This window comes from Pinus tabuliformis, chromosome 5_2 (genome assembly GCF_031772625.1).
Source record: "Pinus tabuliformis cultivar Carrire ecotype Pingquan chromosome 5_2, CPIR1, whole genome shotgun sequence".
In the NCBI taxonomy this organism is placed as follows: Eukaryota; Viridiplantae; Streptophyta; class Pinopsida; order Pinales; family Pinaceae; genus Pinus; species Pinus tabuliformis.
In genome coordinates, this window is record NC_142306.1 from 713,354,967 (window position 1) to 713,372,088 (window position 17,122).

The window sequence follows — 17,122 nt, forward strand, 5'->3', positions numbered from 1 at the left end:
GAGTGCTCCAAGAAAACTCTAAGTGTCCAAGAGTATAAGCGATAGAGAGAGAGAGAGAGAGGGAGAGAGAGAGAGAATAAAATAAGAGCTCGAAAACTGAACTGACAAAATGTTAAACATACCAAAAGATGTGAATTGATTCTCATAAGCTTTTTTATTAATCAGGCCTCTATTTTCTTCATTTTCCATTATTTTCCTTCATTTTCCTCCTCACATGCAACCTATGATGTTTTACCTCCCTTCTCTCCTATTTTCCATTATTTTTTATAAATAAAATTCCAATAAATGCCTCATGCTTTTCCAAATCCTTTGTCATTTCCTTTGCCAATTTCCATAGCTACTAATTTATCACAAGTGATCCCCATCATTATGTTTTTTCCCAACATTCAACTTGGAATACGTGTCCCATGACCTTGGTTATTATTTTTCCTTTATTAACTTTATTACATGGATTTTTACAAGGGTTGTTACACCCTTGTCACCATGCTAATTTTCTCATATACTTAGTTGTTCATTACGATACATTCAAATATAACATGGCACATAGTGCATTCATGACAACTAATTACAATTTTTTTTTAAAGACATACAAGCTTATATTAATGTCCAGAAGTCAGATTGCATAAGATTGCATGCATGTATCCGATTTTCCCTAGCGTAGATGTTATGAAGTGGATTTTATCACATATTGATTCAAAGAGCATGATCGTCAACAGTGGCAACAGACAAAGGCTTGCCTCTTTCATGGCATATGATTTTCATCTTATGTATCATTTACGAGAAGCTTACATGGATTATCACTTCTATGCAGTCACCAATGACTTGAGCAATGATGATGTCATCAAAGGTTGGGTGAAAGAGCCATCCAAATTCCAACATGCACCCAAAAACATTTACAAGAGAAAATATCTCATAAAAACATTCCAATACTTGATAGTTCTACATTGTCGAATCTATGGTCAAAAGAGTACTGAGACCTTTCCCGAAGGTTGGGCATTCTTACTACATCAGGTGGTGAATGATGGGCAAGCATTCAATTGGTTAGACCTGTTGGCTTAATAGTTAAGTATCCATGAAACCACTGCTAGGAACCCTCCCAATGGTAAGCAAGCCAGATTATACATGTTTGCATATTTTCTGGATGCGATATGTGCTCAAAATGCTTTTCCTGGCATGGATTGGACTTGGTCATCGAAGGAAATTGTTGTCCACATGTACTGCAAAGTTCTTTCAGAGTGCAACTATAAGGTATTTATGGAGAAGCTAACTGATCACTTCCTCATACCACTATACAAGATGATCTTTGACGAAGATCCACCTTGCATGTACCAAGAGGAAATGGATGCAGTAACAGAACTTGTCGACTGGTTTGCCTCACTAGATGGCACTTACCTTAGGGTGTTTGGTAGTCAGAAGTCTTCACATTTGTTGTTGAGGTATGCCACCAAAAAATTGGTCACACATGAAATAGCTTATCATCTTTCCAGAGGTTTATCAACAATTTTACAGAGGAAGAAGAAAGCACCTTGGCCAACTCTTCCTCTGCAAATTGGATTGTACGAGATTAAGAATTTTAAGGATGCAAAGATCGAGGGAAAAGAGTTAGGAAAATTCGAGTTTGACCTCATGGAATACCATCTGTAGGATCCTAGGAGTATTTGCAAGCAACACTGTGCAAAGATACATTTCAACTGGCCAAGCGAGACCTTTTCCAAACCGGAGGAGGAAAAGATTAAGAATTGTTATAATGCCTCCAAGTCTCGTACCCCAGTCAGACTTGCAGGTACATCATGGCTTACTCCTCAACAGGAAGTATCTCCAGAAGCGGAACCATCAGTGAGGCGCAAGCCAATGCTTGAAAAGGGGAAGCAAAAGGTTGTGCACAATCTAACAAAAGAGCATAGCCGCAAATGAAAAGTAGGCCCAATAATCTTGAAAGTGACTATAACAACATAAAGAAAGAGGAAGCAGAAGAAGCAGGAGGAATAATTAAGGCAAAAGGAAGAGAAAGAACATAAAGAACAAGAAGAGAGGCAAATAGAAGAAGAGGAAAGGCAGAAGAGAGAGGTGGAATAAATAACACTAAAGCAAGCTGAAGAAGAGGAACATAGTAGTCTACTTGAAGAAGAAAGTAAGTAACTGTAGGACAAAGAACTTGCCCAATAAATCGAAGATTTGATAGTGATCCAAGACATGGAGGTTGAGCAGAAGCAAGAGATGTTGATTTCATGCCTTCCATGCAGTAGATCACCACTCAACCTCCACTCCTCTTGCGGAAGGGCAAGCTCTAGGTGAGGAAGAGGAAATTTCTCCTCTTGATGAAGGCTCGATGATGGATATTTATAGTTTAACTTATGACGAGCTAATGAAGAATATTGTACAGGAAGGGAAGAAGCACTTCCCAGATGACCTCACACATCCTATGTTTATCAAAGAAAAGGTGATCATGATGGATACCAGGAAGAATCCAGAAGTTATTGCCACAACCAACTTGGCCTTCACAGGACTTCCAAGTCAAACACAGGGTATTTGCTGACCAAGAACAAATAGATGGAAAAGAACTTAGATGTTGCAAAGAAACAAATTGAACAACTCCCGACAGACGTTCAAAAAGCAATTCCTAAACATATGTACTTAGAAGAACCCAAGGAAACCATACTTGGTGAAGTATCGACATTGGGAGACACTATGAGGAACCTCTATGAGGAGCTAGTTACCGTGCACAAAGTAGTTGTCTACCTGCATGAAATACAGTAGAAATGTAAAGAGAATGTTAAAGCTCTCAAGGTTGTGCACAAAGCCATCACTATTGTGCATGAGTGGGGAATGTAGTATAGAGGTGCACATCCTGAGTTGGTGAAGAAGACAACACAATAAGCTGAGTTGGAGAAGGCATAAATTCGAATGCTTATTTAGAGAAATAAGCAGCTCAACACTTTCATCACCAACATTCAATCCTCTTATGCACGATTGTATAACCGTGTGGATTTCATGGTGAATTTGCACAAGATACCTTTAGTTGGCACACTCACTGAAACTAAAGGCAGAAACATGGTTAGGCAGGAAGTGGAGGAATACTTGGCCCAATTCAAGCATATCACTACCAAGGGAGATATAGAGGTGAAAAAACATGATACGCCAAAGTACATTGGTGGCCCTGCCAAGATAAACACCATGTTATTCTTGTTAAAGAAGGAAACACAAACTAGCTCCAAGACCGTGTTCCCAGATGCAATGGAGGCAAGAGTTTGCTTCTAGCCTGATTCTATCACAAAGGTTGGGGAAGTCATCACATAGTATAAAGCTTAGCATCGTTATGTGATCGAGAAGCTACAAGTTGAAGTGGTTGAGCTAGAGTTGCCCCAAACTCAAGCTTGACATGTTGTTGTCATATTAGGCTTGTTTAGTCGACTCTACCCAATTTTGTCCTATATGGGTATGAGCGATATTGTAATATTCTAGTTGTAATTAATTTGTAAGTGAAATTCCAAGTATCAATTGTGGGATGTGAAATGTTACTTTGTAAAGAAGTTTAAAGGTCATGGTTGAAATAAGTCAAAGAGTCATGAGGGACGTCCAAGAGTCACAAAGGGGTGATGATTAGTCATCTCATTTGTTATAACTATTCCCTCATAACTCATGGAAATGGCTTTTGGCCAGTCTTGGGCTAAGATCGAAAGCTAGGGATTTTTGTCGAGAGCCTTGGTTTCTCCATTAGCATAGAGAGAGTATCTTTCTTTGGAGGAGTAGGTGTAGGCTTCATATTACACTATTGGGGCTAGTGGTTTTTAAATTGTATATGTATGTCTGGAACTTTCACTTTGATAAAAGCTGTGAGTTGGCACGTCTTCATGCATACGTTGTGAATATAGTAGGACTATTCTTGTTATGTTTGCAATATATGTTATTCCATTTATGCTAAAGCTTATGAACTAATTCATTTGCATTAGTATGAATCTTATCAAATGTGTTTTGTGGTGTATTACAATAATGGTTATCTTGTGAACTATTTTGTAGGCTAACTTATGATTTCTCTTATGCTCGTATGTTCCTTTCAAGTTGCGTACTATTACAAAATTTTAAGGGGCTCACTCACTTCCCCATCATTGTGTTAGAACCTCTCATGCATTGAACTTGACTCTTCACAGGGTTATACACTTGTTTCACCAAAGTCACAAGTGAGAGGGCTACCAATCAGATTTGATTCCTATTATGTGAAGAAGCACGAGTAATTTTGGATTAGTTGCACCTGTGAGCTAATGTTTTAGGACCTTGGATATTTGAAGAGAGTGGAGAAATATGAGGCTGCAATTTTTTAAATCTTTAGCAGTAGAGACGATTTTCCCATCTTCTACCTCTAGTTCCCATATAGTATTTAAGTTCATTCAATGGTTTTCATAGCTATGGGAAAATTTAGTGTTGCCATCTCCCTTTTTTATCCATGTAGCCCTACATTTTAGTCTCCAAACCTCTTCCTCCATCTTTAGGATATGAGATTTCCTACCTTTCAGAGAGATCCTTTTCTAATCTATTCCTATCGAGAAGGATGAGGAGAAAGTATGAGAAAAGCGTTTATATTCAGATTCAATATCTGCAAGCTCTTTTTGCTAATCTCTTTTCCTTTTTCTCTCCCAAACCAAAACTACCTTCTTTAGCTCCATGAGATTTCTAGATAAATTAACCATTGTTGATGAGTAGTTTGATGCCTGATTTTTCTGCCAGATTTCCTTTATCAACGTTCTAAAAGACTCTTCTTCCAATCATGAGTGATTGAATTTAAAGGGATATTTATTTTTGATAGGATCAAAGTCCAAATCTAAAGGGATATTTATTTATTTTTGAGAGAATTAGTTCAATATCATCCTCTGACAGAAAGTGAAAGTGGATCCATTTGTTAACTAATATACTCATAATCAGAGTATAACCTACTAGTGATTTCCAAGTTGCTCTGATTCAGGATAGTAGTTGTTCGTGCGTCATTTTGATGTAACTAAGTTTGTCGACCAAGGCTCTCCTAGACAGGGATTCCACTCTATCCAAGTTGATATTCACCCCTAGGGATTCCACTCTATCCAAGTTGATGTCAATGTACCTATATAATAAATGCATTGATGCATCTTTTATAGGTGTGCATAAATACATTTTTTCAAAAAAATAAAAATAAAAAGCAATCTTGCATTAGCACAATTTGTAAACTCAACTAATTTAATGTTGTATATAGTAATATTGTGCTTATAAATTTTTTATGCACTGTTTAGAATTTGTTCAAAATTAAATTAAATCTATTTTTTTCCTATGAATTAGTTATAATAAATTTTTGGGTACATTATAATTAAATGCATTAGTGCACCATATATATTGATGTATTAATGTGCTTTATATGATTGAAGGGAACCAACTAATTTTTTTTCGCTAACACCTCCAGTTACCCACCTTTGTTAACAACCTCCATGATAAATAGATAAAGGAATAATTAGAAAGTTTCAGATGGAGGTTCTACTTAACTTACATTAGAAAGTGTTTTCCTTGTAGCAACATGTAAAGATTCTAGGAATTTATTCATTGATTTGGATGTTGATTACAAAGTACATTATGCATCTTCCAAAGATCGCATCTTATATAGAGGATGGCATAAAGATAATTGTGCATGTCCAAAATGTAAAGCAAGTCAATACTACTTCCATGTAAAAGGAAAATATGTTCCATAAAATATATGGCACCACTTGCATATAATTCGAAGATTGTAATACATGTTTCATTGTAAAGCTCTAGTTGGATATATGGATTGATTTGCAAGTAATAGGAGTGCCCATGGTATGTTGTACATTCCTATTGATTCTACATGAATGAAGTAAATAAAGAATACATATATGAAAAATTTATATGTGAGCAATGAAGTCCAAGGCTTGTTGTAGCTATGGATAGAGTGAATCCATTCTCTTTTTAGTGTACAAATTATACCAATCAATCCATTCTGCTAATCAATCATAACATCTCTCCTATATTTTATTTTGATGCTTCCCTTGGCCATTAAGACACTCCATATGAAACCTTATTCTATTAATGAGTTAAGGTTCTCTTCTACTTCTAACAACAACATAATCTAGAATTGATATACAAATATATAAGGAAAATGAAATTAACATTACATATTCAAACTCCATTCGTTTGCCATCACATTCAAGGAATTACATAACACGATATAAACATAAAACATTCACGCAAAAGGGAGGCATGCAAACTTATATGCAATCAAGTGAAGTCCACCAAGTTGGTTGTTGGTGAGCGATTCACTGCCCAACCATATAAATTAGTTATAGATTCTACCCCAAACCTAGATGATGATGCCAACAAGGCAAAGGAAGCTTCTATGAGGTTCTAATTTCACTTAGTTCATCCCATTACTCTCATGACCAAGCCAATGTGCTCACTACTAGACACTTCAATGCGTTATTCATCAATTAATTAATGACAACACTCTCTTCCATTACCTATAGTACATAAGTAAGATCTGCACTTTCTTTGTTAAATCCCTCAATGATTAGTAATAATATCCTCATTACTTCCTCAAGCAACCTTTTTGTTGGAAACTATGTTAATATATACTTCATTTTATCCATGCCTTGCATAGTTATAAGCACATCATGGCAAACGTAACTATCACATATTAATGTTAGAAACATAGCAAGCACATCATAATCTATGTCCCTAATTGAGACTCATAAACATTCATTAGTCGTGTTTGTGTCTTTGTCTTGAGTTATGCAATACATAATGTATTCCACAATTTTACAACATAAAGATTTTATAGCTCAACCTACATGATTAAACACCTCTCAAATAGCTTTGTCATTTACAAATAATACATGGTTAACATATTATATTTTAAGGATCAAAATTGAAGTATTAGACCTCTTTGAATGGGTATGTGGAAACAACATTTGATATTTTCTCCTATTGTACAAGGCATCTTGTGTGGTATGTGTGTGAGAGACAACGACTAGATATGTCCATAACTTATAAAAGTAACTTTTATTACTTTAAAATATACTTCCCTTCTAATCTTATATTATCCATACCCATTATAATAATTAATTTACAATAACATAAAAATCTCAACATACCATTATACTTATAATAAATCAATATGCATATCTTATATGCTATAAGAATAACTTCTATAAAATCTACTTCCTTCCTTCTCATTTAATATGCCATATTATTCTTTTCCATAGTGGAGTTTAACCTATTTGTAGATTAGAATGAGATAATCTTTATGAATAAAAACTTGAAGAACATGTTGGTACCTTTAATTCCAATAGTTGGATAAGAGTCTATTTGTACAATAGAATCAAATAACTTTATGAATAAAAATTTGAAAAACATGTTGGCAATTTTAATTCTAGGATATTATTAATAAGTGGGAATGGTTTCATTTTTGTCACTCAACTTAAAAATTATCTAATAAATTATAATCTATAGTGGTCAATTTGCATATATTTTAGTGGGTAGCAACTATCTACGCATTATAATGGTGAGAAGTAACTCTTAGTAAATACATTTATTTACATCTTATTTCTATCCATTTTTTATGCAAAGATTTGCTTTAAATTATAGTGAGAAGTAAGTGATGGTCAATATATTTTATTAACTTTCTTCTCAATTTAAGAATAAAACCCAACACACAAATATTTAAAAATAATGGATTAATATTGCAACCATATATGTAAATTATGGCATAAAATATGGATGTTGTCTAAGTATTATGAGTTTTGGAGTTTTTGGCTGTTGAAATTTTGGTCACATTTTGATCTTTGTTGTTTTAAATGTTTTTTTTTCCACTATTTTAAGATTCCCCCCTTGCACGTGAAAGTTTCCCCTCCCAAGTGAGAATAACTAAAAACAATACAAAAAACTTTGTTTCTCTTTGAAGGGAGATCAATACTCTTTACTCAAGTTCCAAGTGAAATTGAGTATTCCTTTTATGTTATGATTCTACAACATAGATATGGAATTATTAACAATCTCCTCCCTTGCGAACAATCATTTTCTTCTTGAAAGACCTTCAATTAGAGATTTACTTCTCTTTATAACACTATAAAAAATTCACAACTCAAACTTGTGATTCCAACAAAATCAATTATTCAAACTTATGATTCCAACCACTCAATTTTTCACATAACATTATCTTGTAATATCTTAATTAAAAATAAATAAATTACCCATTATAAATTATTATCTTTATATGTCTCCGCACTCAATTGATATCCATTGGTAAGCCAGAAATACCAAGTATACCAAGTAGCTGAGATTGATTTAAAAGAACAAGTTGAAGCCTTGAATTCCGACCGCTAGATGTAGATCAACGGTCAAGATTCAGTAAGGTTTCTGTTAGGGTTTGGTTGTGATAATTTTACCCCAATTTTCTCACGGCGTTGTTTCATCGAGCTTTCCTTCAAGGAGAACTGATTCACACCTCTGTGGATAAGGAGACGCTCCTTTCTCCTTGTTTTCTGATTGCATCGGATTTTCTTTTGTTTCTCCACCGGTGAGTTTACGGGACTGCTTTCATTGAGGTTACCAGTATTTATCCAAGATGCGGGGATGCCAATTTCATGGCAGCCCGGGGACTTCTACATTTTGGAGGGCGGCCGTTTCTTTCCCTCAAGTGGGGCACCGCGTTTTTAAGTACATCTGCCATGGCCACGCCGTTCTAAGCAGTGGATGGCCTGCACTTTTTTCAATGGTTTTTCCTTTTGGTTTTCTTTCGGGCTAGGGTACTCGATTTTAAGAAGACCTTGCAATTACTCTCGATCTCCAGAAGACACTTGCTCTCTAGATTCACACTGGAAAGGCATACGAATCTAGAGCGCAGGTGTCTTATGGTGGTCGCGAGTAAAGAGTCACTTCATTAACAATATCAAAGAATGAAGCAATCCATCTGCGAAGCTTCTTTTGGAAATCGAGCTCTCAGCAGAGGTAAGGAGTAAAACTTTCCTGTTGCCGTGAACTAATCTTTGAGGTATGTAGAAATTAATCGCAGCTAGGTTAGTTATTTACCATATACATTTCAAAAAGCTCAAGCGTTTTCCTGGGGTGGGGCAGTATGTTTTATGACTTTAAAGACATAAAGGGGACTTGCAGTCAGATGGCGATTTCTTGTAAATTTTGTAAATATATATATATATATATATATATATATATATATATATATATAAATTTTTATATATATAAATTTTTATATAGTAAAAAATACTTTATTGTTTAATATTTAATTTTATGTAAAATATTTTTCAGAAAAATCACACAACTATTGTTTTTATGTTGACCTATTTCAAACCATATACTATAGGTCACTGTTAAAACAGGTGAAAATCGTTTACATAATTACATATTGTAATTAACATAAAAATAATGATGTGACTTTTTTGAAAATATTTTATGTAAAGTAATCACAAAAACCTTCATTTTGAAATATTTAATATTTAATATTTAATTTTATTTATGATTTATGTAAAAAATATTTAGACTTTAAAATATTGTTTTCTCTTTAGGATTACATTTATTAGTCTTTACTGCAGCGACTAAATTACTCCGTTTTCTCTTTATGATTACAATTATTAGTCTTTACTGCAGCGACTAAGTTATATCTTATGTCCGTTTATGCCAATAGCCAAAGTTTTGTTTAGCCCCCACAAACTCCTCGAAAACGCTGACACTACCTGGCAATTCTACTAATTTGCTGGTAGCATGAATGTCCTCACTCCCCACTTTTCTTCTGTAAGACACTGCCTCCCTATACAAATAATTATTTCAAAGGGACTATAAATTTGAATAAAGAATTTTAAAAGTGAATTTTAAAAGTGAATGCTATACTAGAAGTACCAAGTAGTGTCAGCATTTTCCGGAAGGCAGTGGGGCCACAACAAGATAACTTGCGGAGAAGGATATAATATATATGTTGGTGAAACTTTGTTTAACTCAAACTTTCTAGAGAAGAATATATCATTGAATATGTGAGGTCTCCAATAAGAGCCCAAATCATAGATTTTAACCTTTTATATAATTAATTTGCTATTATAACTTTAAGTTAAATATTGATCAGTAAAACAAATATTTAATTAAAAAACAAATTAATAGCAATCAACAGAACGATTGATCGCTATAGTTCTTGCCTTGCTAAAGATAAGGACTCTTATATAACAATTTTTGTAACAATGGGTAAGATAGCCTGTAAATATAGGCTATCCTATAATTTTATTGTTATGACAGTATGTCAACAAGATAGTTGTAATTTCTATTGTTATGACATTATGTCAACAATGGTAATGGGTTGGGCGCTCCGACCATGCAAGGGACCCCCTTGATGTTGTATGGGTTGGGTTTTTCAACAATGCGACACGCGTACTCATCCTTTGTTGACGTGCCTCGCGGGATGCCACTTGTTGTTTGAATGCCTGTTGAGCTGCCCTCCGCTACATGCATGCTTGATGTTTCGTCCAGGGTGCCTCCAGCAGCGTTCATGCCACCCACTCTGCCCTTAGCTGCATGCTCGCTTCCAGCCACCTCCTTGCCATGCAGAATTTCAATTTTCCCTGCCTTCTACTGCTTTCCTGGTTCACTGTCATCCCTGTTCCTCTTAGTTGCCTTCTGCTTTGTGTCGCTGTTCCTTTTCCCTGGTCTAAAATCGTGGGTTTGAGCATCCTGCTCAGCCTGCGAACTAGTTTCCTCACTGAAGGTTATGGTAACCGTGGCTAAGATTTATGGCCGAATCAGCGAACTCTGGAAGCGAAATTGGGTGGTATGGTGAGAGGGGTGGGGGGGGGTGGGGGAATTCTCTGTTTGGGTAGCTGCGTTTGTGCTTTGGATGCCATGGGCCTGTGACTGCCCTCTACCACTGCGCGTATCAGGGTATCTTTCGGAGAAGGGACCACGAGAATGAGTGATGGATGGGGAGGAGAATGGACCAGCGGAATCAGCGCTGGGCGTTGCGGGGGGTTGTATGCTTCCGCCTCGACTACCCCTGCGTCTGCAGTGCATGCAATGGCGAGTGCACGCCATCACTGTGATGATTTCAGGATTTGCAGGTGGGGAGGCGGAGGTTTCTCGGGGATTGAATTGGTTATGCCGAGGAAAAACAGAGGAATTCTGAGCGTGATTCAGCGCACAGTGTGTCGTTTGGGAGAAATGGAAGCCATTTCCCAAATCAACACAGCTGAGTATCCAACACCTCTTGACAGTGATGGTGCGTGAGCTTGGCTCCGCTGGTTGAGGGGGACAAGAACAATTTAGCAAGGGAGGGATGAATGAAATGTGGCTTGCTTCCGCCATTGCCTTATGCTTGCTGTGTATTTCTCGATTGGAACACCAGAGTAAATGTGCTTGCAGGTCGACTGGAATTTGCCATCAATTGGCGTGGGGAGGGACACGGGTGACCATGTTGCCCAACCGCCCGCCGTCCTGCCATCTATTCTTCATTAATGGCCTCATTATCACCCACATTCGGGTTTTAATTTTTAAATTTATGTATACAGATTTATATTTTTTAATTATTTAAAATATTGAAAAGTGTAGTTTGGGAGATATTTCCACAAATTTTGGGTAGTAGATTTGTAAGGAATCGACCCACTGAAATGAGCTTGAGCTTTTGTGGGCAGAGTGGTGGGTTTTAGACCCAATATTGTGGGGTTAATCTTTGTTTAGTTTATTGGTTGTAAAAGAGTGCCTTGATGGACTAAAGGGAGCACCTAAAAGCAACAGTGGAGAGATATAAATAAAGGAGACCTGGCAGAGGTCTCACCACATCATAGCAACCATCTCAAGAAGAATAACGAGCTAAGGAAGGCGCAGAACCTCAAGAGGATCCGCAGCTTGAAGGGGAGCGAAGGTTATGGTCTGTTTGTGTTAGAAAGAGCCCGAGTTTTGTGCCCTATATAGGGTTCTGTCCGGGCTGATTTGAGAAGCAACAATTCTGTTTGAAGGTCTGTCTTTGTTTTCTGCACAAGGAAAAGGGCCCTGGAAAGAGGACGAATTAGCCTCAGATGTGCTCCTGTGGAGGGCCGAAGTTCCTCAGGAAATTGTGCAGAGTTTCTGTGGCTTGGCAGAGCCTTAGAAGAGGCTGAAATTACCTCAGACTTTTGGAACAGAGGCAGTGGACATGTGAGTTAAGGTCTACTGGACAGTGCGTGGGCTTGATTGGTTGCTGAGGTGGACTACTGAAGTATGTTCAACAAAGGAGGGTTCGGACAGCTGTTTGAGGGCTAATGTAAAATGATCCTGAAGGATAAAGACCACTCCATTGTTCGGACAGCTGTTTGATTGTTAATGTACAATGATCCTGAAGGATAAAGACCACTGTGAGTGGTTGTTAGTTTAGGGCTGATTGTGCAAGAGATTCAAAGGAGCAAATTTCTCTGAGTAAAGGAGGCAAAGAACTGCTAGGTGTCAGTGACAAAAGAGGGTTGAAAGGACTGTTGTTGAAGGATTTACATCAGCAAGTTTGTCATTTTTGTCTTTGTTTTTTTGGGCAGATTGAAGATCAAAGGACAGACCTCAAGCCCTAGTGTATAATGCGTATACTAGTGTCTATAATGCGTATACTAGTCACTAATGCGTATACTAGTGTCTTGTATCAAGGTGCTCTGTAAAGGCCATGATCCCTGGTACCAGAGCCTTACTTTTATTTTATTAAAATAGTAATAAAAACAAGTTTTGGCATATTCATATTTTGGTGAACTTTGTTGATTCACTGTTGTTACATTTTCGTTGTGCAAAATGCTTAAAGTTGTGTATTGGACATAGACTTAATCTAAGATACTAGGAAAATTCAAAACAGTTTTTTAAATGGTAGTTGTGTATATAGCCTGTGCATTTTATAGGAAATATGATCACAAATATTATATCATTATAAAAAAGAGTAAAATTCCATGTGAAAGAGAAATGGTAAAATATAACGCCAAACCGGCTTTGGATAATATACAGAATTATAACCAACAGCGTGTAAAGGAACTTAAGCGATCTTTTCCGTACAATATAAAACTCAGAAAACCTCTTTCCAAACGTAATAAGCGAAATCAACCCTTTGTTTTATTTTTCACTGCAGATCAAATAGTAGATGTTATTGCAGATTCAGCTCATTGATTCAAACAGGTCCTCTCAGGCAAATTATTTGAGAGAATTCCCAATCTGGCAAGTTACTTAAAGAGAATTCCCCATCTGATTTGCAATGGAGGGGTTCTAATTGATTTCTCCGAAGGCTTTTAATTTCCAGAGCAATGTGCAAGAGGTAAAGTCCACGTAGTAAGCGTTTTATAATATCAGCGACCCAGGTATCTTCTGTCATCACGAGAGTTAAGAGGGAACTCGAATTTTTCTGCGTTAATAATCTCCCTCCCCATATAGATTAAGTACCACCTTTTTTTTCAGAGAAAAAAAAGCAGTATATTATTTATATTAAGATAATATAAAAGTCTCCATGAGATACATAAAGGTGGTATGTGAAGTCACGATGCAAGATGTTTGAGAAGAAAACTGTGGCAGATGGTCCAAAGATTCTCAAAAAACAAGCTGATATGAGATATATGCAATCATATATAAAGTAAAATTAAGGGAATGTAAATGAAATGTGCCTATATAAGAGACAGCATCACCAAATTTCAAAAAGCAAAACTATATAGATGTATCTATATAGCCAGCTAAATTGAAATTGAATCATATATAGCAATGATGCGATGGAGGATATTAGAATAGGGAACTTTGGAATCACGGAAAATTTTGTGGTTCCTCCAATTCCAGGCGCACCATATCATGATGATGATGAGAAAACACTTTGGCTTCTGTTGATTGCACCACCAGGCGAAAGCTGCATGGATAGAGTCAAAAACAATATTAGGAAAATCAAAAGTAATTGCCAGATCATACCAGATATGTTGTGAGGACCGGCATTGGACGAACATGTGAAGATTTGATTCTTCCTCGGATTCGCACAACGGGCACCTGCTTGGGCCATGCCAATTTCTTTTCCTCAGGGTGTCCCACTATAGGTTCTTGTTGTTGTATACCAGCCATGCAAAGAAGATCGTCCTGGGGACATCCTGATTTCCAAAAAACGAAGGAAAAAAAAAGTTGGCTTGCTGCACCCTTGAAGAGATGAGGTCAACATAGATGTCTTTCACACGAACTGGAACCTGTGCATTTGCCCAGATTAGGCGATCAGTCGTGCCATGTCGACGAATCCCGCTGTCTTATAGAGAAGTTTGGACGGCATTCCATGAGGAGCATAGATCGACAGGAAATAAAAGGTCAACGGCGTCCTTTCATAAAGGAACAGGACCACACCAATCAGCGATGAGATGATCAATCAAACTCGATGTATATGTCTGCAACATAGTCAATCAAACTCGAATTTTCATGCTTTAATAATCTCCCCATAAAGTTGAATTAAGTGCATGCATCAGACACTAAATATGTCTTTAACATAATCAAATCAAATCAGGATAACCATCCTAACCATGACTATTTTTGGTAACCACAGAACTTGACGTCAAGCGGCAAGAATACAATGTATGATGGGGGTATTTTCTTATATTACGTTGCGAGCTTCTCTGTAATCAGAGTGCTCGAGGCCAAGCGTGCTCGAGGCCAAGCGGTGACAATTTATGACAAGGTTATTCTATTATATTAATTTGATGGTTAATGTCTAAACTCTTTTGAGCAAAGTTCTATAAACTTGTGGGCCGAGCAATGGAGCTGGAACTACTCTGCTACTAAAATTTGTTTAATTGAATATAAAAAAGAAGCAGCTGAAATACTTTTATATCCCTTTGTTGCTGAACGAGATAAGTTCTAAGAAATAACAGAGTTTTATAAATTTGTTCTCCTTTTATGAAGTGCAAAGACAGAAGACGATTCTCCGTCTTCTGTCTTTGTTAATTGAGATCTGATCACGATCTTCTCTGTTTCCACTCAACCGAGATCAAAACCAGTCAGGCCCCACATTACTTAGCATCTCAACCCATTACTGTACATGGTATTGATATGAAAAGTTTTCTCATCTTCAATTTTTATGGTTTTCAACCTAGTTGAAATGGAATATTTGGTATAGTATTGTCCTTGTTATTATGAAATATGATTTCGGTATGCAAGCTTTTTATGCAGTAAATGGTCACAAAATATCTTTTTTAAATTTCTCTGGGATGGACAGAAGTGACCAAAATATCCTAGTTTCAAAAATGTTTTATAGGTAAGTTACCCCACTAAATATTAACCGACTATTTGATTAAATTAATCATTATTAAAGGTTTTTTTGGTTTGTTTTGTTTTTTTAAATATAGAGGTTTGGAAAATGGTGTGTTTACACACATTTGCTATTGTTTTTGAGAGTCTAACTGGACCAGTACAAGCTTATAATGTTTTTCTATTCTAATCAGGTTCTGGCCATCATAGTGATCATGTTCTGTTTCTGGTCTATAGCGCGTTTTTCTGTCAGTTATTGTAACTGTTGGTGTTTATATGCATACATTTTTACGTTCGCTGTTTTTCAGTGTTGAAGTTACATATCCTAAAATTCCTAACACTTTTTGTTCTCCAATATAGCCCTTATGGGTCCTGTGCACAATTCAATACAAAATTGCCTATCTATCAATCTTATTTATTTGGAAAGGTGTTTCCTTTAATGGTCTTAATAAGCTTTGTGATGTGAAAGTAAATATTTTAAAATGGAATTTTTTTTTTAATTATATAAAAATTAGCGATTTGATTTGTTTTTATATATAGTTGCAAATTTATGAAACTTAAATATCCAAAAAAGTTAAGATGATTAGGTTGATATGATTAAATTTAATTTATATTTGAGAAAGTTTAAAATACCAAAAAAAACAGTATAATGTCACCTAATATCACTGATTACTACGATAAAATTTGTATTTTTATTTTCAATTCTAAAAATAAATCTCTAATACCTTGGCATCATTTCTCTGCCCCTCCCTGAACTTCACTAAAATGTTGGGTGTGTCTCCACATGCCTCTTGTGTGCTCCCATGTTCATGCATATGCACTTTGAAAGCTTAAATATAATGAATCACTGTATGGAATTTGTATTTTTATTATACTTTTAAAGATAAACTCTCCATCTAAAACCCTAAAACCCTGACATCATACCTTTGCGTACTCTGAATTTCACTGAAATGTGGGGTGTATCTCCACATGCCTCATTGTGTATTTCTTTGCATTGTGTATTTCTTTGTTCTCACATCCTGAAAACTTGTTAGAACACTCCAAAACATCTTTCTCAAAACACTATAAACTAAGAAAAGAGATCTAAATATCTTAGTCATTAACATTTTCTTTGGATTAAAATATGATGCCGTATAAATGAGGTTATATGGATTTGTTAAGTTTATGTGTAGGTTTACAAGCAACACTGTTTTTTATTTTGTTTGTATTCAATGGTAAATTTTAAAGTTTACAACGAAACCATGTTATTGTGAATATTAAGTTTTAACAATGGGTTTGATAAATTTGTAAAGCAATAATAATGACTGGTTATATTATATAGTTTGATGAATTCTGCAATATGCAATTTAATTATTTTGCTATTTCCAATCCTAGTTGAACAAGGAGTGATGTTAGAAATATGAAAAAAATGGGACAAGCTTCTTGATATTCCATTTAGATCCAACATTATATAAGAGTGTTGAAAATATCCGAATTAGCAAAATATTAGCGAAGGTTTTGAAAACATATCTATAAATTTGTTGAATATATCTGCAAAATATCGGCAAACATAAAAAACGCACTATATATATATATATATATATATATATAAACATATAAAGCAATAACAACATGAAATAAACACATTGGCACATAAATATGAATAAAAAACTCATATATGATGTAGTGGATGTAAAATAAAAATGATACATGACGATATCAAATCTTGCTGATCCCTAATAATTGTCCAATCAAGGACTCAAATGTGGAGAACCAACACAAAATACATCACATATATAAAAACATCTCATGATAATGAGCTATATGTAACAAAACAAATAAAACTAGCAGCTAGCTATTTGAGATCATTGCCCTCTCTCCCTTTTACGAGAAAACATGATGTGTTGTT

General features: G+C 35.7%; 1 long non-coding RNA gene across 1 annotated transcript; it reads left to right on the forward strand.

Moving 5' to 3' along the window:
• Positions 1–8,287: 8,287 nt before the first annotated feature.
• Positions 8,288–14,869, forward strand: LOC149161164 (uncharacterized). Its single transcript, XR_016261865.1, has 2 exons — positions 8,288–8,979; positions 13,795–14,869. It is a non-coding gene; the product is annotated as an uncharacterized LOC149161164 (long non-coding RNA).
• Positions 14,870–17,122: the final 2,253 nt, after the last annotated feature.